We start from the raw sequence: 25,229 nt of genomic DNA on the forward strand, positions 1-25,229 counted from the left end.
AATCCTAATGTCCCACACCAAGTTGAGGTTGCTGACTGAGGGGACATGGAAACATGTGTGTATCCATATATATGTGTGTTTGTGCACCTGTATATATTGCAATAGCCAAAGTTTATATATATATACACACGCACGCATGTGTGCTAAATTGCTCAGGCATGTCCAGTTCTTTGCAACCCCATGAACTGTAGCCCGCCAGACTCCTTTATCCATGGGATTTCCCAGGCAAGAATGCAGGAGTGGGTTGCCATTTACTTCTCTAATTCATCACAATAGGTAGTCATTAAAGAAAACACAGAAGACTCAAACAAGATGGTAAATCCATATGTCTAATACCTATAGGTCACTCATTTTATTTTCTGGATATTTATCCGTCTATCATTTTTTGAGGATAAACTGAAAAACAAAATTAAGATTGTATGATACATATTACTTTGCAGTGACATACCAGAATTAGAATAGAAATAAGCATTCATATTATAATTTTTACTAATGTAACAAAAGGTATTTTGTAACATAGCGTTTTGCTAAGCTCCTATGAAGATTCAGTAACACATTCTGCCTGTTTGTGCAATTATGTTCTTAAGATAGCTTCCAGATGTGGAACTAATATGTTGAAAGAGATGCACATTTTAAGATTTAGGGAAAAATTGGCCAAATCTTCTACAGCTGTGTAGCAATCCACACTCCACTGCCAGGGTATAAACATGCCTCCTTTGGTTTGCATTATTCTTGTTTCTGTTTTGAGAATGTCACATCCTTGATGGGTTAGTTCAAATTTATTACTGGTAAGACTGAACTTTTTTTTTTCATTTATATTTGTCCTGTGAATTCTATACTCACGTCTTTGTCTACTCCACAGGGAAGGTTTTAACCGCTCCTTTATCAATCTGAAAAAGCTCTCTATATTTCAAGAACATTAATCTTTTGCCTCACATATGAGTATTTTCCACAATTGATGGTTTATTTTTAGACATGTTTATTGTGTGTGTGTTTTCTTTTTGGACTTATAAAGGTTTTAAATCTGTGTGCAGTCACATCTGTGCAAGTTCCAGAGACAGAAAGAAGTGCACTGCATGCAAGAGTGGGCTGAGAACTGACCACTGGCTTTAGTAACAAGGAGTCACCAGTGACCTTGATAAAGAGGCCTTGCTTGTCAAGAGCTGATTCCTCCGAACGGGCTGGCTGTGACCTCTGCTCTCCTCTGGCTACTCTTCCTTCTTTACTGATCTCATCCACGGTAGACCAGTGTGGGTCCAGGCATGTTTATGATTACAGAGCACAGACAAGGAGTTTTGATATACATAAAGAGAGAATGGGGTGGTAGTTCATGGGAAATGGGGTCTAGAGAGTCATTTTGTAAGATGTAAGAACAGCCTGCTATGCACCTCTATGCTTGTAGCAGGACTATTTATAATAGCTAAGACACGGAAGCAATCTAAATGCCCACTGACTGATGAATGGACAAAAAAAATGTGGTGTGTATATATATATATATCTCTCTCCATATGTATATATCTCCATATATGTGTGTGTGTGTGTGTATACACACACAAAGGAATACTACTCAGCCATTAAAAGAATGAAATAATACCATTTGCAGCAACATGAATGAACCTAGAGACTGTAATACTACATGAAGTAAGTCAGAGAAAGACAAATATCATATGTTCTCACTCACGTGTGGATCTAAAATGCAACACAAATGAACACGTCCATGAAACAGAAACAGACTCCCAGACACACAGGTCAGATTTGTTGTTGCCAAAGGGAAGGAGGGTGGAGGAGGTAAGGACTGGGAGTTTGGGATTAGCAGATGCAAACTATTATACATAAAATTAATAGACAACATGGCCCTACTGTCTAGCACTGTAAAAGCACCCCCACCCCCCAAAAAAAGAACAGCATGGTAATGTGCAGAAGGAGGGAATCCAGCGGAGAGGGAGAATGTTAGGATTCAAGAGGAAAAGGAGAAAACAGCCCCTTGGGTAACTGAAGATACCTGAAAACCAGTCAAGAGGAAGAGTCAGCCCAAGATCCGGGGACCCACAGGCAGCAGGTCAAGGGCATGACTAGGAAGATCCAGGCCAGAAGCGTAAGGAGGGTGACGTGAGGGAGCGCGGCCAGTCAGGCTGCTCAAAACTATCCAGTGAAAGAGGAGACTATGCAAGGTTATCATCTGAGAGTGAGAGCTGGAGGGAGGGGTGAGAGGCTTGGAACAACCTTCTGAGAGCAGTTACCTCCCTGGACGCTGAAGGGAAGTGGGCAGAGCCGGAGTTTCCCCTGCGGATGCAATAGCGTTTCATTAACTCAAACTTCACTCCGTCCACCAAAACACCTTCACTGCTTTCTCCATAACGGTTGTGTCTATTCTAGAGTCCACCCCTAACACCTTTGCAATTCTGTAGATCTTATAAATTGGATTATTTCTCCCTAGTACATTTTCTAATTGGATGTTGTTGTTGTTATTTAGGTGTTAAGTCACGTCCTACTCTTTTGCGACCCCCTGGACGGTAGCCCACCAGGCTCCTCTGTCCACGGAGTGCTCCAGGTAAGAACACCGGAGTGGGTTGCCATTTCCTCCTCCAGGGGATCTTCCTGACCCAGGGATCAAACCCCTGTCTTCTGCATTGGCAGGCGGATTCTTTACTACTGAGCCACTTATGAAGCCCTAATTGGGTGGTGGTGGTGGTGGTGGTGGTGGTGGTGTTGAGTCACTAAGTTGTGTCCAACTCTTTTCAACCCCGTGAACTGCACACACCAGATTTCCCTGTCCCTCATTATCTCCCGAAGTTTGTTCAGATTCATGTTCACTGAGTCAGTGATGCTATCCACCATCGTATCCTCTGTTATCCCCTTCTTCTCCTGCCCTCAATCTTTCTTTCGGTGTTATTACATTATATATGAACTTTGAAAACTGATATTTATTTTTTTTACTAGTCCCTTAGAAGACCCTAGTTGGATTTCTGGGTTGGGAAGAACCCCTGGAGAAGGGATAGGCTACCCACTCCAGTATTCTTGGGCTTCCCTGGTGGCTCAGTGGGTAAAGAATCTGCCTGCAATGTGGGAGACCTGGGTTCAATCCCTGGGTTGGGAATATCCCCTGGAGAAGGGAAAGGCTACCCACTCCAGTATTCTGGCCTGGAGGATGTAATCCATGGGATCGCAAAGAGTCAGATTCGATTGAGTGATTTTCACTTAGAAGACTTCTCAAAGCATTCATTGTCATGTTTTCAGTACAGTAGCATACACATGATATAAAAATTTGGAAAGCTATAACTGACCTAAAATTATTTTTTGCTATGAGGAAGACTATTTCATGAACAGGTGGATGAAAAGTGGACATCCATGCCCTAGAGGAACATCATTCAACTTGTTAGACCCTGAGTTTTCTCACCAATAAAAGGTAAAACCTGTTCTATCCATGTTTTGATGTCAATAATTTGAGTTTGTATACACATATGTACAAAATGCCCAGTGATATACAATTGACATGTTATTATTAAAAAGAGAGACAACAGCAAGGCTCCACAGAGTAAACATCAAGTGAAGTGCATCTTGCACGGGGATCAGGATTCACAGTGGAAGAGATGAAGCAGGAGGAAGAGGAGGAACCAGGAGAGGGTGGGTCCTGGTGGAGGCGCCAACGGCAGCAGGGCGGCCACAGAGGTGTCTCGACCTGTCGCCTCCCGGGCTTCACATCCTCAGAACTGCGGAGGGTGAGCAGCCGGACAGAACTGCCTTAAGCAAAGGAGCTTTTATACCCCATGACCTTGAGGAGTGGAAGACTCTACCACATTTAAAAAAAAAAAAAGATATATATATATATATTTTAATACGTGAACCATTATCTTAAGTCTGTATCGAATTTGTTATGACACTGCTTCTGTTTTAGGCTTTGGTTCTTTGGTCATGAGGCACATCAGATTTTAGCTCCCTGACCAAGGGTCGAACCTACATCCTCTGCATTGGAAGGCAAAGACTTAACCACCAGACCACCAGGGAAGTCCAGCTACGACATTTTACATGACATTCAGGAAAGGAAATATCTTCTGTGTTCTGGTTAAAACAATTTAAAAGGCAACTGGTCTTTCTCAGGTAGAATGCATCTTTCTTGACATATCTTGCAGTTTTCAGTCACAGAGAAACGGGACAAATGTGTGCATTCTTCGATCACAGCCCTCGGGGACCTTTGCCCTTTTTGAAAGTTCAAGTCTTCAACCCCTGATGAATCAGAAGGGGAAAAACACACATGTGGACAGGCTGAGAGTCATGATTATTCACCTTACATCCTGACTCTTGAAACTTCACTTAAAACTGGCTTCTGAGAGTGATCGCCTGAGAAATAAACAGGGTGAATTTTAACTGCTGGAGCAGGTTTTTAAGCTGTGAGATGGGAGCTAAATTCAGACACCTTTTGTGATGGAGGCTTGAGTTATTTTTATGCTCGTGAGTAAAATACCTTGCGAGCCCAGCAAGTAAAGGAAAAAGAAGGAACCAGTGAATATACCTGAGCCAGCAGGCTTTATTTACAAATCGTGTCACGCTTTCCAATGTGTCCCCCTTTTTAAAAAATGTATTTTTAACTGGAATGTAACTGCTTTACACGGTTGTGCTGGCTTCTCCTGTACAACAGTGTGAGTCAGCCATAAGGATACATATGTCCCCTCCCTCTTAAGTCTCCCTTCCCATCCACCCATCTAGGTCATCACAGAGTGCCAAGCGGAACTCCCTGTGCTGCACAGCCGGTCCCTGCTCATCACCTACTACTTATCTATTTCACACATGGCAGTGCATAAATGTCAGCGCTACTCTCTCAACTTGTCCCACCCTCTGCCTTCCCGTTTTGTCCACGTCTGGTCCCTATATCTGCCCCTCTGCTGTGGTCACTGTTCAGCCGCTCAGTCGTGTCCAACTGTTTGCGACCCCATGGACTGCAGCACGCCAGGCCTCCCTGTCCATCACCAACTCCCAGAGTTTGCTCAGACTCATGTCCATTGAGTCAGTGATGCCATCCCACCACTTCCTCCTCTGTCGTCCCCTTCTCCTCCTCCCCTCAATCCTTCCCAGCATCAGGTCTTTTCCAAGGAACTGGCTCTTCACATCAGGTGACCAAATTATTCCTGCCCTGCAAACACGTTCATCAGTACCATTTTCACACATCCCACACATCCACGCATTAATACGCCACATTTCTTTATCTCTTTTTGACTTGCTCCACTCTGTGTGGCAGACTCTAGGTCCATCCACATCACAACTGATATAATTCCATTCATTTTTATAGCCAAGTAGTATTCCATTGTACATATTCATATATATGTATACATACACACACCACATCTCCTTTATCTAGTCATCTGCTAATGGACTTTTAGGCTGCTTCCACATCCTGGATACTGTAAACAGTGCTGCAGTGAACACTGGCGTACACGTGTCTTTTTGGATTATGGTTTTCTCAGGGAATATGTCCAGTAGTGGGATTGCTGGGTCATATGATAGTTTTATTCCTAGTTTCTTAAGGAACCTTCATACTGTCCTACATAGTGGCTGTATCAATTTACACCCACCAACAGTGCAAGAGTTCCCTCTTTTTTTTTTTTCACAAAAACTGATATATTTGTTCCATATTCCTCATGCTGAAAATTGGGCCCCCTAAAAGCACCAACACATACAACACATGCACGAATCAAGTGTGGAATACATTAACCTACTTGAGATTCGAAGGATGTCAACAATGATACCATCATAAATTTAACCATGGTTTCTGCTAAAATTTTAACCACCCAGTTCAGTTCACTTCAGTTCAGTTCAGTCGCTCAGTCGTGTCCAACTCTTTGCAACCCCATGAATTGTAGCACGCCAGGCTTCCCTGTCCATCACCAACTCCCGGAGTTCACTCAGACTGACATCCATTGAGTCAGTGATGCCATCCAACCATCTCATCCTCTGTCGTCCCCTTCTCCTCCTGCCCCCAATCCCTCCCAGCATCAGAGTCTTTTCCAATGAGTCAACTCTTCACATGAGGTGGCCAAAGTACTGGAGTTTCAGCTTTAGCATCATTCCTTCCAAAGAACACCCAGGGCTGATCTCCTTTAGGATAGACTGGTTGGATCACCTTGCAGGCCAAGGGACTCTCAAGAGTCTCCTCCAACACCACAGTTCAAAAGCATCAATTTTTCGGTGCTCAGCTTTCTTCACAGTCCAACTCTCACATCCATATATGACCACTGGGAAAACCATAGCCTTGACTAGATGGACCTTTGTTGGCAAAGTAATGTCTCTGCTTTTGAATATGCTATCTAGATTGGTCATAACTTTCCTTCCAAGGAGTAAGCGTCTTTTAATTTCATGGCTGCAGTCACCATCTGCAGTGATTTTGGAGCCCCCAAAAATAAAGTCTGACACTATTTCCACTGTTTCCGCATCTATTTCCCATGAAGTGATGGGACCAGATGCCATGATCTTCGTTTTCTGAATGTTGAGTTTTAAGCCAACTTTTTCACTCTCCACTTTCACCCTCATCAAGAGGCTTTTTAGTTCCTCTTCACTTTCTGCCATAAGGGTGGTATAGATCTGCATATCTGAGGTTATTGATATCTCTCCCAGCAATCTTGATTCCAGCTGTGCTTCTTCCAGCCCGGCGTTTCTCATGATGTACTCTGTATATAAGTTAAATAAGCAGGGTGACAGTATACAGCCTTGACGTACTCCTTTTCCTATTTGGAACCAGTCTGTTGTTCCTTGTCCAGTTCTAACTGTTGCTTCCTGACCTGCATACAGGTTTCTCAAGAGGCAGGTCAGGTGGTCTGGTATTCCCATCTCTTGAAGAATTTTCCACAGTTTATTGTGATCCACACAGTCAAAGGCTTTGGCATAGTCAATAAAGCAGATATAGATGTTTTTCTGGAACTCTCTTGCTTTTTCCACCCAAACCCTATGTAAAAATTAAATTTACAAAATAAGAGATAAATATTGAATTCCATAAGATTTTTTTCATCATAAATTGGGGTAGCATTTTACTAGTATAAATAACATCCTGAAATATCAAGTTATGATGTAAAACATCCACAGTCTCAATAGAGAACAAGCTGTTACTGAGCTCCCTGCACACAGCTGAGGTCATACCTCAGTGCTTTCCTACCACTCAGAATACATAATATAATATCTGTCCTCTGTTTCATTTACTCTAATGTGTCATCAGTGAAAAGTAAACAGACTTTTCGAATGAAATGTGTCTCACGCCAGGGACTATCCCTTTAAAAACACATCAGAGTGTGTTGTGTCCAATCACCCTGTACAAATAGAGGTGCCTTTGTTTGCTGCCAAGATTGGCTTCATGTAAAATATTAGACCTTGGAATAATTGTGCTTTATCAAATGTGCTTCCTCTTTCTTCCAAACAGTTCACTAAACATTCATTAAGTAGTAGAGACACACCATTCATTCCACAAATATTTAAGCACTTTGTCTGTTTAAATACATTCTATGATTACTAAGGTTATATAGACACACTCCCACAGGCATAAACACATATGAGAGTAAGTACCTGTGTAAAAGAGTCATGCAAAGAATGACAATACTTTTATGTGGATTCATATTTCCATGACCTACTCGGGTTGTATATGCTGATTAATGGCTATGCTAATATTAGTCTATATGTTTGTTTAAAGCTTTCTATTTTGGTAGAAACAGAATCTTTATTAAACATTTTATTTTCAGTACATTAACCAGGTGCGTGCTAAGTCGCTTCATGTGTATCTGACTCTTTATGACCCTATGGACTGCAGCCCACCAGGCTCCTCTGTCAAAGGGATCCTCTAGGCAAGAATATTCAAGTGAGTAGCCATGCCCTCCCAGGGGATCTTCCCAACCCAGGGATTGAATCTGCGTCTCTTACGTCTCCTTCATTTGAGCAGGTGAGTTCTTTACCACTCGTGCCCCCTGGGAAGCTAACAAGTCCAGCTGTTCAGATGCTGAACCCATCATCCAGACAACCTTACTTTTAGAGGTTAGCGGTTACACTGTTTTAGAGTTTAGAGGTGACACTGTTTAGAGGTGACACTGCCCCAGGAGAAGATGAAAAGGGACTAGTCTTATGTTACAGTAACTTCTCTACAAACGACTAAGTTCTGTTCTGAGAGTGTGTTCATAAGTTCAATTTTGTTCATTCCAACAAAGTTAGTCACTAGGAACCCAACCATACAGAAGGCTGAGCACTGAAGAATTGATGCTTTCGAACTATGGTGCTGGAGAAGACTCTTGAGAGTCCCCTGGACTGCAAGGAGATTAAACAAGTCAATACTAAAGGAAATCAACCCTGAATATTCACTGGAAGGACAGATGCTGAAGTTGAAGCTCTAATACTTTGGCCACCTGATGTAAAGAGCTGACCATTGGAAAAAGACCCTGATGCTGGGAAACACGGAGGTCAGCAGGAGAAAGCGATGACAGAGAATGAGATGGTTAGGTAGCATTATCGACTCATTGGACATATGTTTGAGAAAACTCTGGGAGATAGTGAAGGACAGGGAAGCCTGGCATGCAGCAGTCCATATGGGATCACAAAGGGTCAGACACGATGTACCGACTGAACAACAACAACAAAGGCACCCAACTAACACAATTGGCTATAGAGCACTGTACTGTAACAGGTTTATAATGCTTTCACACAAGTAATACTCAAAAACCAAACACAAAATTATCTTTTAATCTTCAGTCCAATTGCTCAGTCGTGTCCAACTCTTTGCGACCCCATGAATCGCAGTATGCCAGGCCTTCCTGTCCATCACCAACTCCTGGAGTTCACTCAAAGTCACATCCATCGAGTCGGTGATGCCATCCAGCCATCTCATCCTCTGTCGTCCCCTTCTCCTCCTGCCCCCAATCCCTCCCAGCATCAGAGTCTTTTCCAATGAGTCAACTCTTCACATGGGGTGGCCAAAGTACTGGAGTTTCAGCTTTAGCATCATTCCTTCCAAAGAAATCGCAGGGCTGATCTCCTTTAGAATGGACTGGTTGGATCTCCTTGCAGTCCAGGGGACTCTCAAGAGTCTTCTCCAACACCACAGTTCAAAAGCATCAATTCTTCGGCGCTCAGCCTTCTTCACAGTCCAACTCTCACATCCATACATGACCACAGGAAAAACCATAGCCTTGACTAGACGGATCTTTGTTGGCAAAGTAATGTCTCTGCTTTTGAATATGCTATCTAGGTTGGTCATAACTTTCCTTCCAAGGAGTCTTTTAATTTCATGGCTGCAATCACCATCTGCAGTGATTTTGGAGCCCAAAAAAATCAAGTTTGCCATTGTTTCCACTGTTTCCCCATCTATTTCCCATGAAGTGATGGGACCAGATGGCATGATCTTAGTTTTCTGAATGTTGAGCTTTAAGCCAACTTTTTTTTTTTAATCTTACAGGACATTATCTTGAAAAGTTCAGTAGTATAGTACGACAGCTGGCATACAGGGGCTGGCATTGAGTGAACAGTCAAGAAATAAAGACACTGTACCATTGTGCAGTGTATACAGCACTGTATAGCACTGCACAGTACACAAAAGCACAACTATTTGAAGAGGATGCACAAAAGTGACAATGTAAGCCAGATGCGTGAACTAACAATGCGACTGGGCATGCAAATGCATGTTTACATCTGCAAAAGTTCACAACTTGGAGGTTCATACGTACGGGACTTCCTGTACTGATAAAGCAAACACATACAGAAACACCACGCCACCATCACTGACATGAGCCAACATTTTATATTCCTTCATCCATCAGTCATTAAATTATTTCTGGGTATCTCTAATCTCCCAGGCACCATACAGAGTAAAACACTGAGTTTTAACGACATGCCCTTAAGTTATCAGCTGTGTCCATTCACAAATAGTAAACTGCTCTCTGCCAAAGTACATGTATACAATGGGTGTAACAATGCATTTTTGGTAGTTTATTTAAATCCCTGCATGTTAAGGCAGTGATGATGAAGGATTTAGTCCCTGGCCAGGTCAGTGAATTTCACACAGAGGTGGGTTTCTGGTTTGCAGACTGTGTCCACAGCTCTGAATAGGCTGCAAAGCCTGCTTTAGGCAAAAGTATTCTGTATAAAACACAGAAATTCCTATAAACTGAAGTCAGATGAGAGTAGACCTTTAGCAGTACTCTATAAAGAGAAGACAACATTGCTTTAGAAGCAGGCTGTGCCGTCTCCAACACAAAAGTGATGCAAAGGTGATAGCTATGCAATGGGCAACAGACCTGCCATCCTCATGGTGTAATTGACAGAGAACCACAAAAACGAGCCTCTCAATCCAGCTTATTCCGACTCAACGTCAAAAATGTGGCAAGTAGAATATAAATAAATGTACCGCTCTGTATATTTATTTCCTTAAAATTGACAGTTACAGAATCCTGCAGACAATAGTTGATGCACATGGTGAAGTCATGCAAGACCTCAGGCTGGGGTTAAAGAGATCAAATCACTTTCCTATATATTTTTCTTTTAATTCAATGCCCAATGCCTCTGGAGTTGACGTGCATCTTTTCATGGGGTCTTCTGTAGAGGAAACACCAAGTCTTGGCTGTGAAAAGATCCTATCGCTTCTGTTACTCACTATTCTACCAGAGGAGACTCAGAGGGAAGGGAGGATAAACACAAGAATGGGAGAGGTGACGTTCAATGAGACACACGATTCAAGTTGGCAGAAACTATCTGCAGAGATGAAGTTTGATGGTTTCCAAGAAGTACTTTTCAATTTCCTGGACTCACAGACGTCCTCCAGGGGCCAAACAAAGGCAGATGTGACGTTTCTTGTCATGTTGCTCTACAGCCTATCTCCTGCTCTGGGACACTACTGCTGGCTCAGAAAGAAGGAAAGACAGTGAACTTCAGAAACAGTTCTCATCGGACACATTGTTTACCTATTAGAGGGCAAGACACTGACTTCTACTTAGGAGATCCATGTGAGCTAAGCAAATTTCTAAAATTCTGGAAGAAAGAGATTTATTGGTATAGAATTTTGGAATGAGAGCTTTCTAAAGATGGCCTATTGGATGGCCATTTGGTAAACTCCTTATCTGAACCCGGCAAGCCAGAGAGCCAGCGCTGGGAAAGATCTGCTGGGAGTCTGGGCGGTCTTGTGTCACTCAGTCCACCAGCAGACGGGCAACTTTAGGCTGAAAGTTCCTGCTGGCACCCAAGGAAAAGGGTCCAGTCCTGGCTTTCGGGAAACAAAATAGGATGAAATTTTCATCCTGCTCATCCAGGTGGCACGAGTGGTAAAGAACCCGTCTGCCAATGCAGGAGACGTAAGAGACACGGGTTCAATCCCTGGGTCGCAAAGATCCCCTGGAGAAGGGAACGGCAACCCACTCCAGTATTCTTGCCTGGAGAACCCCACGGACAGAGGAGCCTGGTGGGCTACCGTCCATAGGGTCGCACAGAGTCAGACACGACTGAAGCAATTTGGCATGCACGTGGGCATCCAGGGTGCCTCAGGAGCCTCTGACCCTGTTGCCCGTTTGTGCATCCTGGCCCTCTGCCCCTCCCTGGCACTGCCCCTCTGTTTCTCACCATTCACTCTCTGCTCCTCCCCCCACCGTCTAGATGGAAGGCATCCATATGGCTTGGCAGCATACCAGTTCTTCTGGCCAAACATTTATACATTTTTATCCCCAACCAGATCTCCCCTGTTAAATGTAGAACAGGCTTTACCACATAAACTGAATCAGGAAAAATATTCACAGAGCTAAAATTCTATGGTTTTTAAGAAGCATTTTTTTTTAATTTTTTAATCTGATAACGAAGACCACAAGTATCTGAGAAAAGAAAAACATTTTTTCCTAGCTTTACTGAGACGTAACTGACATACAGCATTGCACAAATGTAAGGTATACAATGTACTTATCTAATAATACACTTATATTTGTAAAATGATGACTACCATAGTATTAGCTAATATCTCCATCACTCACAAAATTACCATTTTTTTGGGGGGATGAGGTCATTTAGGCCCTACTCTTTTAGCAACTCTCCATGATTGTTAATTACAGTCACCATGCTGTACATTAGGCCCCCAGAACTTACTCATCTTATAACTGGGAGTCTGGAACCTTTGGCCAACTTCTCTCCACTTCCTTCTCCCCAACCATAACTCTACTGTTTCTATGAGTTGGAATTTTTTAAAATTCCACATGTCTGACTTATTTCACTTAGCATAATGCCCTGAAGACCCAGCTACATTGTCATGAACGGCAGTACTTGCTTCTTATTCGTGACTTATGGTGATAATATACCATTAGACAAACCATATCTTCTTTATCCATTCATCCATAGTCAGACATTTAGGTCACTTCCATATCTTGGCTGCAGTGAATAATGTTACAACGGATATGAGAGTACAGATGTCTCATTGAGATCCCAATTTCATTTCCTTTGGATAAATACCCAGAAGCAGGATTGCTGGATCATATGGTAGCTCTATTTTTAATATTTTGAGAATCCACCATCCTGTTTCCCATAGCGGCTGCAGCAACTTACATTCCCACCGACGGCGCACACCCTCTCTTCTCCACATCCTTCTCCACATCCTCTTATCGCTGGTGTTTTTGGTAACAGCCGTTCTGACCGCCGTGAGGTAACACCTCACTGTGCTTTTGATGTGTGTTTCCCTGGTGATTACCGATGCTGAACACCTTTTAATGTACCTGTTGGAAAACTGCATGTCTTTGGGAAAACGCCTACTCAAACCCTCTACTTATTTTTAAACTGATTTTTTTTCTTCTGCTATTGAACTGTAGGAGTTCTTGGTATATCTTGGATATTAATCCCTTATCAGGTATACGATTTGGAAATCTTTTCATGCTGCTCCGTGGTCTGTCTATTCCTCTCTGACGTTACTCAGTTCAGTTCAGTTCAGTCGCTCAGTCGTGTCAGACCCTTTGCGACCCCATGAACCGCAGCACACCAGGCCTCCCTATCCATCACCAATTCCAGGAGTTCACCCAAACCCATATCCATCGAGTCAGTGATGCCATCTGACGTTACTACTGGGTTATAAAAAATAAAGACAGTGAACTTCAAAAACATGTTCTCATTAGATGCATTATTTATATATCTGAAGACTTTTTCAACGAGGAGAATGCATATCTTAGAAGAAGACATATGACTTCTCACTTGACATCTCCTCTTGACAGACCCACACTACCTCCAAACCATCAGTCTCGATTCCTCAGTCTGACATGGTTCTGGAAAGCACTCTCCATTTCCAAAAAGATGCTGGTTTCATCCTGTTACAAAAACCTGTGAGTTATCCCTGACCTTGCCTCCCCCGTCAAATCTTACCCAACGAGCTCTGCCTGTTCTAGGTTCAAAATGCATCTCGTGTCCATCCCACTTATCCATGATCACTCCCAAGAGCCAGGAGGAGCCCCTTGTGCACCCACATCGCCACAACTGCATCTTCTGGATCATTCCTGAGTGCCAGGAGGAGCCTCTGATGCACCAGTCGCTCATCACCATGTTCGCATCTTCTGTCCACTGTCTGCACCGCAGGTGGACTGACCTCTCCAAAGGGGAATTCAGGTCCTCTTCCTCCCAGAAGAAGTGCTACAGACTTTGTTTCCTCTTCCATTCTGTGACCTCCACTCTGCCCTGTGCCTGAGAGGCTGATCTCTGAGAACTAGGCTAAAGGGCTCTGTTTCATTTGGGGTTCCACTGGGGTTTACCAGTTGGATACTCGAGCACGAGCTGGGAGGACTTTCCCTACTGAATCACTATGAGCCAGCATCACTCCAGGAAAGGCATTGGCACCTGAGGAGACTCCTGGGAACCCATCTTCCCCAAGTTCATGGCTATCAAACCCTCCTTTTCACTTTAGGCTCAGTGGTAACAGCTCCTGGCTGCGCCGGAAAGCTCTGGGGCTTCACCATGCCAGCTCGGCTTCTTTGCAACTTGTCTTGACCTTGTAAAGCCCAGTTTCCTTACGTGCCTCTCAGTTCCCCATCTGAGTATGTCATCTGTTTCCTGCTAGGACCTTGGCTGATACACTACACTCCACAGTGCACCAGCCACTTCCCAGGGCCCTTGGAGCATGAGCCAAGCTTCTTTCACTGGCAGCCTGCAGGATCGGGCTCTCTCTGCGTCTCCCACCTCACTCAGGAGGCTCCCCTTCCGGGTTCAGTGCCACCTGTCAGTTTCGGTAGCAGCCCCCATCTCAGGTTCCTTTGACATTTTCTCTGTCTAGAAAGTTTTCCCCAAATCCCTGCCCCTCAAAATGGCCACAACCACAACTCTTAGTAAGTCTGGCTTATTTTCAGCCTTTGGGTTACAGCTCCCGTTTTATTTCTTCAAGGAGACTACCACCCACTACCTACTCCTCCAAATCAGACACTTGTCTGTGGCTCCCTGTCCCCCAGAGAGGATTCCTATTACAGCACCCGGTTTCTCCTCCACAGCGAGAGCTGTCAGTTTTCTTTCGCTTCATGATTTATTTCATGTGCATGGACGGGAGCCCCGCCTCCACTGCAGACGAACAAATGGAAGAGAGGACTCCCGCCCAGGCAGGCAGGGAGCTGGGGCTGTGACTCTGCGTAACTGCTGAGGCTGGGTGAGAAGACAGACCCCGCAGGCAGGGAGCTGGGGGCTGTGACTCTGCGTAACTGCTGAGGCTGGGTGAGAAGACAGACCCCGCAGGCAGGGAGCTGGGGCTGTGACTCTGCGTAACTGCTGAGGCTGGGTGAGAAGACAGACCCCGCAGGCAGGGAGCTGGGGGCTGTGACTCTGCGTAACTGCTGAGGCTGGGTGAGAAGACAGACCCCGCAGGCAGGGAGCTGGGGCTGTGACTCTGCGTAACTGCTGAGGCTGGGTGAAGACAGTGAGGCAGGGAGCAGACCTGTGACTCTGCGTAACTGCTGAGGCTGGGTGAGAAGGGCAGGCAGGGAGCTGGGGGCTGTGACTCTGCGTAACTGCTGAGGCTGGGTGAGAAGACAGACCCCGCAGGCAGGGAGCTGGGGCTGTGACTCTGCGTAACTGCTGAGGCTGGGTGAGAAGACAGACCCCGCAGGCAGGGAGCTGGGGCTGTGACTCTGCGTAACTGCTGAGGCTGGGTGAGAAGACAGACCCCGCAGGCAGGGAGCTGGGGCTGTGACTCTGCGTAACTGCTGAGGCTGGGTGAGAAGACAGACCCGCAGGCAGGGAGCTGGGAGCTGTGACTCTGCGTAACTGCTGAGGCTGGGTGAGAAGACAGACCCCGCAGGCAGGGAGCTGGGAGCTGTGACTCTGCGTAACTGCTGAGGCTGGGTGAGAAGACAGACCCCGCAGGCAGGGAGCTGGGAGCTGTGACTCTGCGTAACTGCTGAGGCTGGGTGAGAAGACAGACCCCGGGAGCTGAGATACAAGGAGAGCGTCTACCCCTTCCCAGGCTCTTCTCCACAGGCCTCCACCAAGTGCTCCTGGAAAAGACAAAAGCACAAGGTGGAAGGCTGGGAGAAGCATCCTTTGAAGGTCCATGCTTAGAAGAAGAGAATGGCCCTCACTGCAGAAAAGGGCACAAAGCCCAGCCCAGCCCTCCTCCCCCTGAGATCCAAAGTCTCGAGCTTCTGAGAAAAGGCAGCAAACCGTGCCATCCTCAGAGCACAAGGGAGATCCACTGCACCGGGAGGAGAGTGCATATGGTTTTTAAGAAAGGTCCTGTATCCCTGGGAGGTGGGGCAAGCAACCATCTGAGTCCAGATGGGAAGAACTGTCCTCACGCTGGGGAGGCACAGGACCACTGAGAAACCCCATCCCTGATAGCCACGGACGCAGAGCTCACCTAATCCTGACGCAGCAGAGAACTCCATCTTCTGATCCCCATTATCAGGTGTGTAAGACCGAGTAATAAGTAAGACAAGGACACCACTTGGGGAGATGCAGAAAGGGAAAGAGAGACCCTCTCTGGGAGACAGGGCACGAGGGAAAGATACAAAGCTGAGGATGGAGCAAGAACATTGGGGAAAAAAAATCAGAACACACACTAAGGTCAAGGTCAAGGTCAAGATCTAGAAATCAGTGGTATGTAGTGAAACTGCAAGACAAAACCAAAACCCGCACAGCTCCTGACAAGCCCAACTCAACCGTCCACCCTGTTGGTCGTGCTGAAGGAGAGGCATGCCCATCTCTAAGCATAAATTCTATCTCAGTCTCTACTTATAAAGTTCATCATTCAATCAAAAAGTAGAGCTATACAAACAAAATGCAAGAGAAAATGCACCAAGATACAAAGCAAACTAGAAATCCAGATACACAGATGACCCAGAAAGGGAACTGAAAAACATCTGTGCTTATGCTCAATCACGCAGTCTTGTCTGACTCTTTACGACCTGATGGACCACTCCCCACCAAGCTTCTCTGTCCATGATACTGTCCAGGCAATACTGGAGTGGGTTGCCATTTCCTTCTGCAGGGGATCTTCCCTATCCAGGGATCGAATCTGGGTCTCCTGCATGGCAGGCAGATGCTTTATCACTGAGCCACCAGGGAAGCCCCAAAATACGCGTAACTAATACATTAAGTACTCCAGTGGAGAAAGTAAACAACATGCATGGCATGTAGAGAATTTCTTAAGGAAGAAGAAAATGGAAATGCTAGAAATAAAAATATGAAAGCTCAGATGAAGGAAGACAGATTCATCAGCAGAATCAGCAAAGATTAGGCAGCAATCTGTAAAGTTGAACCTGGTTTGATAGAAATGAACCAAAAGTGAACAAAAAGAGAGGCAAAAAAAAAAGAAAAGTGCACCCCAACATCATTATATTACTATATTACATATAATATACACATATATATTATATATGCTATTTCAGGAGTGGAATAACAGCAAACAGCCTCTAAAATACATGTGAGCAGAATCCTCAGAGAGAAGATGGGCACAGAAGAAACCTCAGATGAGAATGTTTTCAGAGATAATGAAATATACCAAACAACAGATCCAAGGACCTCAGGATGGCTGCAAAAAAAAAAAAAAAAATCCAGACACATTATTTTCAAACTGCTGAAATCTAAAAACAAAGATATAATCCTGAAAGCATTCAGGCAAAGTGAAAACATCACATAAAGAGGAGTAGACTGAAGAATTACAACCAACTCTTCATTAGAAACTATGCAAGATAAAAAACAATAGGTTGTCATCTTCAAATTATCCACAGGAACAAAAAAGGCAAACCAGCAATTATTAATATATCCAGAAAAAATGTCTCTCAAAATGAGGAAAAAATGAAGACAGTTTTTCTTCAGACAAATGAGAACTTAGAGGATTCATTATAGCAGGGCTATACTATAGAAATTTGGGGTTTACACAAACAAATGAAAATCTCCAGGAATGATGAAAATGATGCTAGATGTAAAATAATTTTCCTTTGTTAAAAATCACTCTAAAATACAATTTATTTTATCAAGGATAAACTGTGCCTTTGAAACATATGGAAAAATAAGATAAAGTGATAGCACAAAAAATGGGAGCGAGTTATACAGTTACAGGTACCCTCACAACTTGTGGGGCTTCCCACATAGGTCAGTTGGTAAAGAATCTGCCTGCAGAACAGGAGAGACCAATTCTATTCCTGGGTTGGGAAGATCCCCGGGAGAAAGGATAGGCTATCCACTCCAGTATTCTTGGGCTTCCCTTGTGGCCAGCTGGTAAGCAATCCGCCTGCAATGTGGGAGACCTGGGTTTGATCCTTGGGTTGGGAAGATGCCCTGGAGAAGGGAAAGGCTACCCACTCCAGTGTTCTGGCCTGGAGAATTCTGTGGACTGCATAGTCCATGGGGTCGCAAAGAGTCAGATATGACTGAGGGACTTTCACACAACTTGTGAAGTCAAATAATATTATTTGAAAGTTGACTGTATTAAGGGTGTCCAGTAAAATATTTAAGAGGCATAAGTAATAAGCCAATGTCAGAGAGAAAAACAGAAGCATAAAAAGTACTCCAGCAAAAAGCAGACAGATAGATTTAAAATTACAAAAGAACAGATGGAACAAATAGAAAATGGCTAACAAAACAGTAGACCTTAATCCAACCTTATCTATAATCACATCAAAGATAAACACATAAACACACCAATTAAAAGACAGACATGGGCATCTCAGATAAAAAAGTAATACCTAACATGTTCTGTCTATAAGAAGCCCAATTTAAACATAAAGACGAAGATAGACTAAAAGAAAAAAAGGAAAAAGATATACCATATGACTCTAGCTGAAATAAGCTACAGTGGCTATATTTTATCAGGCAAAGAATACTTTGGAATAAACTTCAGAATAAGGAATATTACCAAGAATAAAGAAAGACATTACGTAACGGTAATGGGGTGAATTTATAAAGAAGGCGTAAAAAACTGAAATGTAATGATTTATTTAACCATAAGCTTTCTGAGTGATTACAGAGAAAGATGCACAATTGTCTAAAGGAGTTTTTAATTTAATGGGATATAAAAATAAAACTGTTCTTTTGGAAATGCAACATACTTTTGTTAGAAAGACCCCCTAAATGATTTTTTTTATTTCCCAGTGGAAACAAAACTCAATTTTTAGGAAACATTGTCGAATCACAGAATTCTTTCCTGAGAGCAGAAATCTGAAGATTCAAGGCTGCAAAAAAACTCATATCACCAGTGTTTTGAAGGCAAATTAGCAGATGCTTCACGTGCACACAAGATGGCTTTGACAGTCATGGCGACGCGATGACCCTTCTCCATGGCAAATGACGATGTGGGTGACAGCAGAAGTGTCCTGGACATGCAGAGCTTCTCAGGTGCAAATCGTGAGGCAGGGAGGGTGACTGACCACATGTGGAGAAGAGGGAACTAAGACAAAATACAGGTTGGCTGACCCCTCAGGGGTTATTTGGACCCAAGAGTTCTCCTTCTCTGGAACTTACAAACCTGTGTGTTGCTGTTTTGTCCTCTTTTGAGGGGTAACATGGCTCAGTGGTTAAAACAACAAGGTCAAAGCCAGTATTTGGGTTAGCAGCCTAGTTCTACCCTAACTAGTGGCCTACAGACAACTGAAGCTCTCTCTGCCCAAGGGTCCTCACTCACATCCAAACCAGTGCCTGCCCCACAGATGGCTGTGGGAACCAGGCAGTCAAGATGCTCAGCTGGCTGGACCTGTCATTATTACTTCCTGTTCCAGAAACATGGGTGGCCCCAATTGAACCCCAAATGATGTCGTCTATCATGTACATCTTTCTCAAGGAAACACAATTAAGAGAAACTCCATCAGCCTCCTTAACTGATGGGCTCTAGCAGCCAGTCAGTGGCTTTCTCCAACTTTGGTGCTTCCCCTGGGCATCCAGAGGTCATAGGGCACAGTGGGGAGGGGCACAGTCACCCGCAGGCCAGGGCTGAAACACAGGCTCTGTTACACACCGGCTGGATGACCTCAGAAGTCATTCAACGCAGCACGCCTCAGTGTCAGCTGTAATGTGTCACCTGTAAGACCTTGATGATGAGGGCCTCACCCTTCTCAATAGAACCGTGGCACTGAATGAACAGCTACCATATGTAAGGGGTTCAGGATGCTGGGTGGCGTGTAGGAAATGCTCCATCGACACTAGCTGTCTGGATGGACCTGGAGACTGTCATGCAGAGTGGAGTAAGTCAGAAAGAGAAAAGCAAATCTAGCAGGGTAACAGATCTGTGCGGAATCTAGAAAGATGGTGCAGGTGAGCTTATCTGCGAAGCAGAAATAGAGACACAGATGAAGAGGACAAACATATGGACACCAAACGGGGCAAGCGGGTGTGGGATGAACTGGAAGATTGGGATTGGCATATATGCACTGTTGATACTATGTATACTCTGTATAGGGCTTCCCTGGGAGCTCAGCTGGTAAAGAACCCACCTGCAGTGCCAGGAGACTCCAGTTCAATTCCTGGGTGAGGAAGATCCCCTGGAGAAAGGATAGCCTACCCACCCCAGTATTCTTGGGCTTCCCTGGTGACTCAGAAGGTAAAGAATCCACCTGCAATGTGGGAGACGTTCGCTGGTTTGATCCCTGGGTTGGGAAGATCCCCTGGACGGGGGCCTGGAAACCCACTCCAGTATGCTTGCCTTGAGAATCCCCATGGACAGAGAGGCTGGTGGGCTACAGTCCATGGGGTCACAAAAAGTCAGACACGACTGAGTGACTAAACACAGCAAATCCTATGTATAAAACTAAGGAGAACCTATTGTGTACTGCAGAGAACTCTACTCAATGCTCTGTGGTGACCTAAATGGAAAGGAAATCCAAGGAAGAGAGGATATATGTAAATGTACAGCTGATTCAGTTGCTGTATAGCAGAAATTAACACTACATTAAACAGCAACAATACTCTGATTAAAAAAAAAAAGGATATTAGTTGTTAAGCACAAACAAGTCTAGGACTATACTAAAATAAAAATTAAAACAATCTTGTATTGGTCACTGCCTGAGGTTACATCTGAAGGAAAACCTGGAGGTATATCTTGATGACTTTACTCAAAAAGTAAAATAAAATCAGGGTGAAGTGAATAACGTAGTCACAGATACTCACCTATAAAATATTTCTAATAATGAACTAAGAATGAAGAATTTCATCTCAAAAGGTTTTCCTTTATTCATTGTACATAATAAGGGTTCTAGTTCTCACAGGAGGAAAGGCTATTTTTAAAAAGGCAGGCTCTCATTTAGCTGGGGTGATTCACAAGTCTATAAAATAGATTTTTATTTGCTAGGATCTTCTCCAATGAGGTACAATAAACATGAGGCACAAAAGATGTAGACGTAACACCCTCTCTTCAAGGAAAGTCCTTGGGAGAGGGGCCGTCTGTCCCACCCAACGGCTCTCCGAAGTTAGCCAAGTCCATCACACAGGTTTCAAGCTAAGAGGACGAGGACTTTTCTAAAATGATTTAGAATTGGTATATTCCATATCGATCTACATCCACACATCTGTAAAATTTCATTAAGCTGTTAAACTGTCATCCTAACATTCATGCACTTTGCTCATGTAAGATGCTCCTCAAAAAAGAGAAAAATACATTAATAAAGAAAGAACCAGTGTAGATTCCATACGAATAACCACAGGTGTCTCATTGACTTTTTCCTACATATAGTTTTGACCATATCTGCAGCACCTCTACCCTGGACTGGCTATGCACTGACGGTTAGACAGGGAAACAGCCAGAAAAAGGGAAGCTGACAGCCCAGAGAAGGTGACTTTCTTTGGACAAGAAAGTAGTCGGATTCTGACTCTGATCTCACATGGAGCTTACTGGACTTGAAGAAGCATCCATGCGACCTGTGGGGGCAAAGACCCAAGAGGAAGGACAGGCCATTGTCCTTGCCTGAGTGACACTGTGTAAGATGAAAGCTCTCCAAAGGAAGGTACCTTCTGGAAGAAAAAGTAGAGATTCGATTTGGGGGTATTTCTGGGACAGAAGGGAGGTCCAGGATGTTAGCTCTAATTGGTGTTGTCAACTCAACATTCCACCAACTCACGCTCAACAAGTCCGCTTCATACCATGTACTGTCAGCACTGAGATGGAAATGTACAACCAGAGACTTCAATGATGTCACATCCGGTGGGACAGCCGGCCCCTCTCCCCAACTCCCAGCCTTCTCCCTGCTGAAGGGAGCTGACCTGACCTGTTCCAGTTACTACTGCTGCTTAACCACCACTGCTGGAATTCAGCCCTGAATTCCAAACAGCAGTGTCATCTTTCAGCTCAGTTTTATGGGTGAGGAATTTGGGCAGGGATCAGCTGGCAGGTTCTTTTGCTCCATGCGGCATGGCTGGACGTCAGGTGACAACACTCAAATGGATATTGGATGGGTACAGAGGGTCCAAGCCAGCTTCTCGCATATTTGACACCTGACAGGGTTGGCAGGAAGGAGGGACCGTAGACCAGACTGCCTACACGTGGCCCTTCAGTAGGGTGGTCTCAGGCCAGTCAGACCATTGACACAACAGCTCATGGCTCCCAGAGAGAAAGTTCTAAAGAACAAAGGAAGTTGCATCTCTGCTGGGATCCAGCCTCAGCCCTCAAATAGCTTACATTACATAGTGGGGAAGACAGACCAGGAAAAAAAAAAGTGCATAGGGTGTTTTCAGATATTAATCAGTAGCATACAGAAAAATAAAATCAGGGGACAGGTTATAGAATAAATTTCCTAAGTGTTAGTTGCTCAGTCATGTCTGATTCTGTGACCCCACGAACTGCAAGCCTGCCAGGCTCCTCTGTCCATGGAATTCTCCAGGCAAGAATATTGGCACGGTTTGCCATTTCCTCCTCCAGGGTATAAACCTCCTAAAAAATACTCTAAACAACTGTCATTTTTCTACCCCAAATTTCCAAAGGCTTTTCCGTATCTACTCAAAGAAATTCAAATTATTTTTGATGTCCTCTAGGACACCAAAATATAAGTCAAACCAAAGAATTCAGGACCCTGCCTCATGCTCACTAAGGCTGCTCTTCTTCGTAGCTTTGCCACTGCTGTTACTTCCTCCACCACGTGCCCTTCCTTCTTGTGACCCTGTCCTGCCTTGGAAGCACCGTCTCCTTGAAACAGTCTTAGTCCCACAACCTCATACAATTCCTTCCTCCTTTGGATTTCTTTGTGGGGGAGACAGTCAGGTAAAGAATGTTCCTTTATCTACTATGCTAAATGAAACAGACACAGCTCACTCCTTTCCCAGGCCACGTCTCATTTCTGTGCGTCTATCTGCCTGTGCTCCCACGTCATTCAATGATGGATGGGGTGTCAGGACGGCTTCAAGTTGCAATGCCTGAGCTCTGGAATGGACCCTGTTACAGCTCCAGGTCTATATATAGATCCCACCAACAAAGGTCTCTGTGTCCTTGGGAACATTACACAACTTCTTTGGGTCATACTTCCCTCAACAGCAAAGTGGGAGGCTTGGTCATAACCAGTTCAAAGGGCAAAGCCACCCAGAATGGGGCTCACCCCAGCATACGCAACATGGAAGGATTGCTCTCTTCACTGTCTTCATCACAAAGCTGTGGATATTGAATGCTGCTGCTGCTGCTGCTAAGTCGCTTCAGTCATGTCCAACTCTGTGAATAAATCCTTGCAAAACTGAGGCCCAGTGCTGGAAAGAATGTGATGATAGGACCACAAAGGAACTGGGCAGTCATACAGTGGAGAAAAACCACCCGGTGCCATGGGGTGGGTATAAATGTATGTACCGTGAAAGTGAAAGTCGCTCAGTCGTGTCCAACTCCTTGTGACCCCGTGGACTATACAGTCCATGGAATTCTCCAGGCCAGAATACTGCAATGGGTAGCCTTTCCCTTCTCCAGGGGAATCTTCCCAACCCAGGGATCAAACCCAGGTCTCCTGCATTGTGGGTGGATTCCTTAACAGCTGAGCCACAGGGAAGTCCAAGGATACTGGAGTGGGTAGCCTATCCCTTCTCCAGCAGATCTTCCCAACCCAGGAACTGAATCAGGGTCTCCTGCATTGCAGGCAGATTCCTTACCAACTCAGGGAAGCCATAAGTACTGTACTTTGTCTCAAAAGTCAACTTCACAAGCATGTTTATTCACACAATTTGTGATTTAAACCATCTTTTTATTGACTCTAAGGGACACAGAAGCCAATTCAAAGGAAAGTTGAATTAGATCTCAAATTCATGGACCTCATCTGGGTATCACAAAGCCATCTGCTGTGTTCCCCTCCGACACTTCTCTGAATCCATCCTGTCTGCTCCCAGATTCACTGCATGCTGCTGGGCAGGTCCCCACCTGTTCGTTAGCCCCTCCATCACCCGGACCACCTGCAACAGCCTCTCGGCTGGCACCGCTCTGCCAGTGCAAAGAGCCACGGGTACCAAAAACGTAAATGTCTATCTACTAATCCAACCTCCATGCAGGATGACACAGAGAATCCCACTTAATAGAAAATCACTATTTACACCATGAGTGCCCGACTGACGCTGAAAAGAACTAAAATGAAGCAAAGCAAATATACTAGATATAATCTCACCAATTTGATGATTCAAAAGCCACTTTCAGGTTTTTAGGTATTTTCAGTTAAGAATTGCCACCACTTACTATTACAGTTTTAAACTATCACTAATAAAATGTCAAATAATTTTATTCTCTTGTAGCTACATTTGACAATCTGACTTTTTTTTTTAAGAAAGAGAGAAAATATTTCCTAGGAGAGATAGGAAGTGTCAAATACATTAGTTATTAACTTCAATAGGTGTGAATAAAACAGCAATATTGGGCATGCCATCGAATCAAGAAATTAAAACTTGGCGACTGAAGTACTAGTATCAATCAGTAGCTGAAAAACACAATTTGGGGACTGACATGTTTGTTACTTTCATCTGCCAGTATTTTTTAAACATTTTCATTAATTAGCCTGAGAGATTTATGACTCTCTTCCAAGTGTTATTCAACTGCTACTTGAAAATAATAAGGTTAGGCAGTGTTTGGGTCCTTATGCCGTTGTTAATTAAAACACATTAAGCTTAATCGAATACTCGGGCCTCATTTTGTAGACAATCCTGCTGATCCATCTATTCATCAGCTTGCTCTATTAAAGGAGAAACAGCTCATGTCAACAAACTGCCATCAAAATATGCCCACGCCATAAACCAACTGACAGGAAAAGCATCTTTACCAAAACCATCCATCCCTTCCTCTCATTAATAGTTCAAATCATACACAAGAAACCCCCCTTGTCTTTCAGCGCATTTCCTTCTCTGGGGGATCCTGACAAAGCTTCAAATGTTCAAGAATGATGATTTCTGTGAAAAGAAGTTAAAGTATGAGATCTGAACAGAAATCATTTCTGTTATTAGCAATCAATTAAAGTTTCAAATGTGAATTTCAAAATAATAGTGAAACAGTTTTTAGACTGCCTGGGCAGCATGACCAACATTCTATATCATATCAATAAATCCACAACAAAGATGCCTGTAAGCATTTACCTAGTAAATCCCACTCCAAAACTGGGAGGACGTTTTTTTTTATATATTTTGGAAAAATGTTCAGTTTTCCCATAAAGAGCCACACACAAAGGAATAACTCAACTAAAAGTTCCAAGTCTTTAGAAAAACATGGTTTGATTAGCTTGGAAGCTACATCTAATTCTGAGATGCGCCAAAGGCACATATGTGGAAACATAATCAGAGCTTTGAGGCAGTTTACAAAATAAATAAAAGCTACAGGAAGGCAAAATATTACCCTGAATTAT

The 25,229-nt window shown here is 44.0% G+C and overlaps 1 protein-coding gene and 1 non-coding gene across 2 annotated transcripts in view; both read right to left on the reverse strand.

Moving 5' to 3' along the window:
* ADCY2 (adenylate cyclase 2) overlaps window positions 1–25,229 on the reverse strand; it is a 456,623-nt gene that overhangs the window by 371,611 nt on the left and 59,783 nt on the right. The gene's annotated exons all lie outside the window — the stretch shown is intronic.
* Window positions 16,448–16,518, reverse strand: TRNAG-GCC (transfer RNA glycine (anticodon GCC)). Its single transcript has one exon. It is a non-coding gene; the product is annotated as a tRNA-Gly (tRNA).

The sequence above is a fragment of the Bos mutus genome, chromosome 20 (genome assembly GCF_027580195.1).
Source record: "Bos mutus isolate GX-2022 chromosome 20, NWIPB_WYAK_1.1, whole genome shotgun sequence".
NCBI lineage: Eukaryota > Metazoa > Chordata > Mammalia > Artiodactyla > Bovidae > Bos > Bos mutus.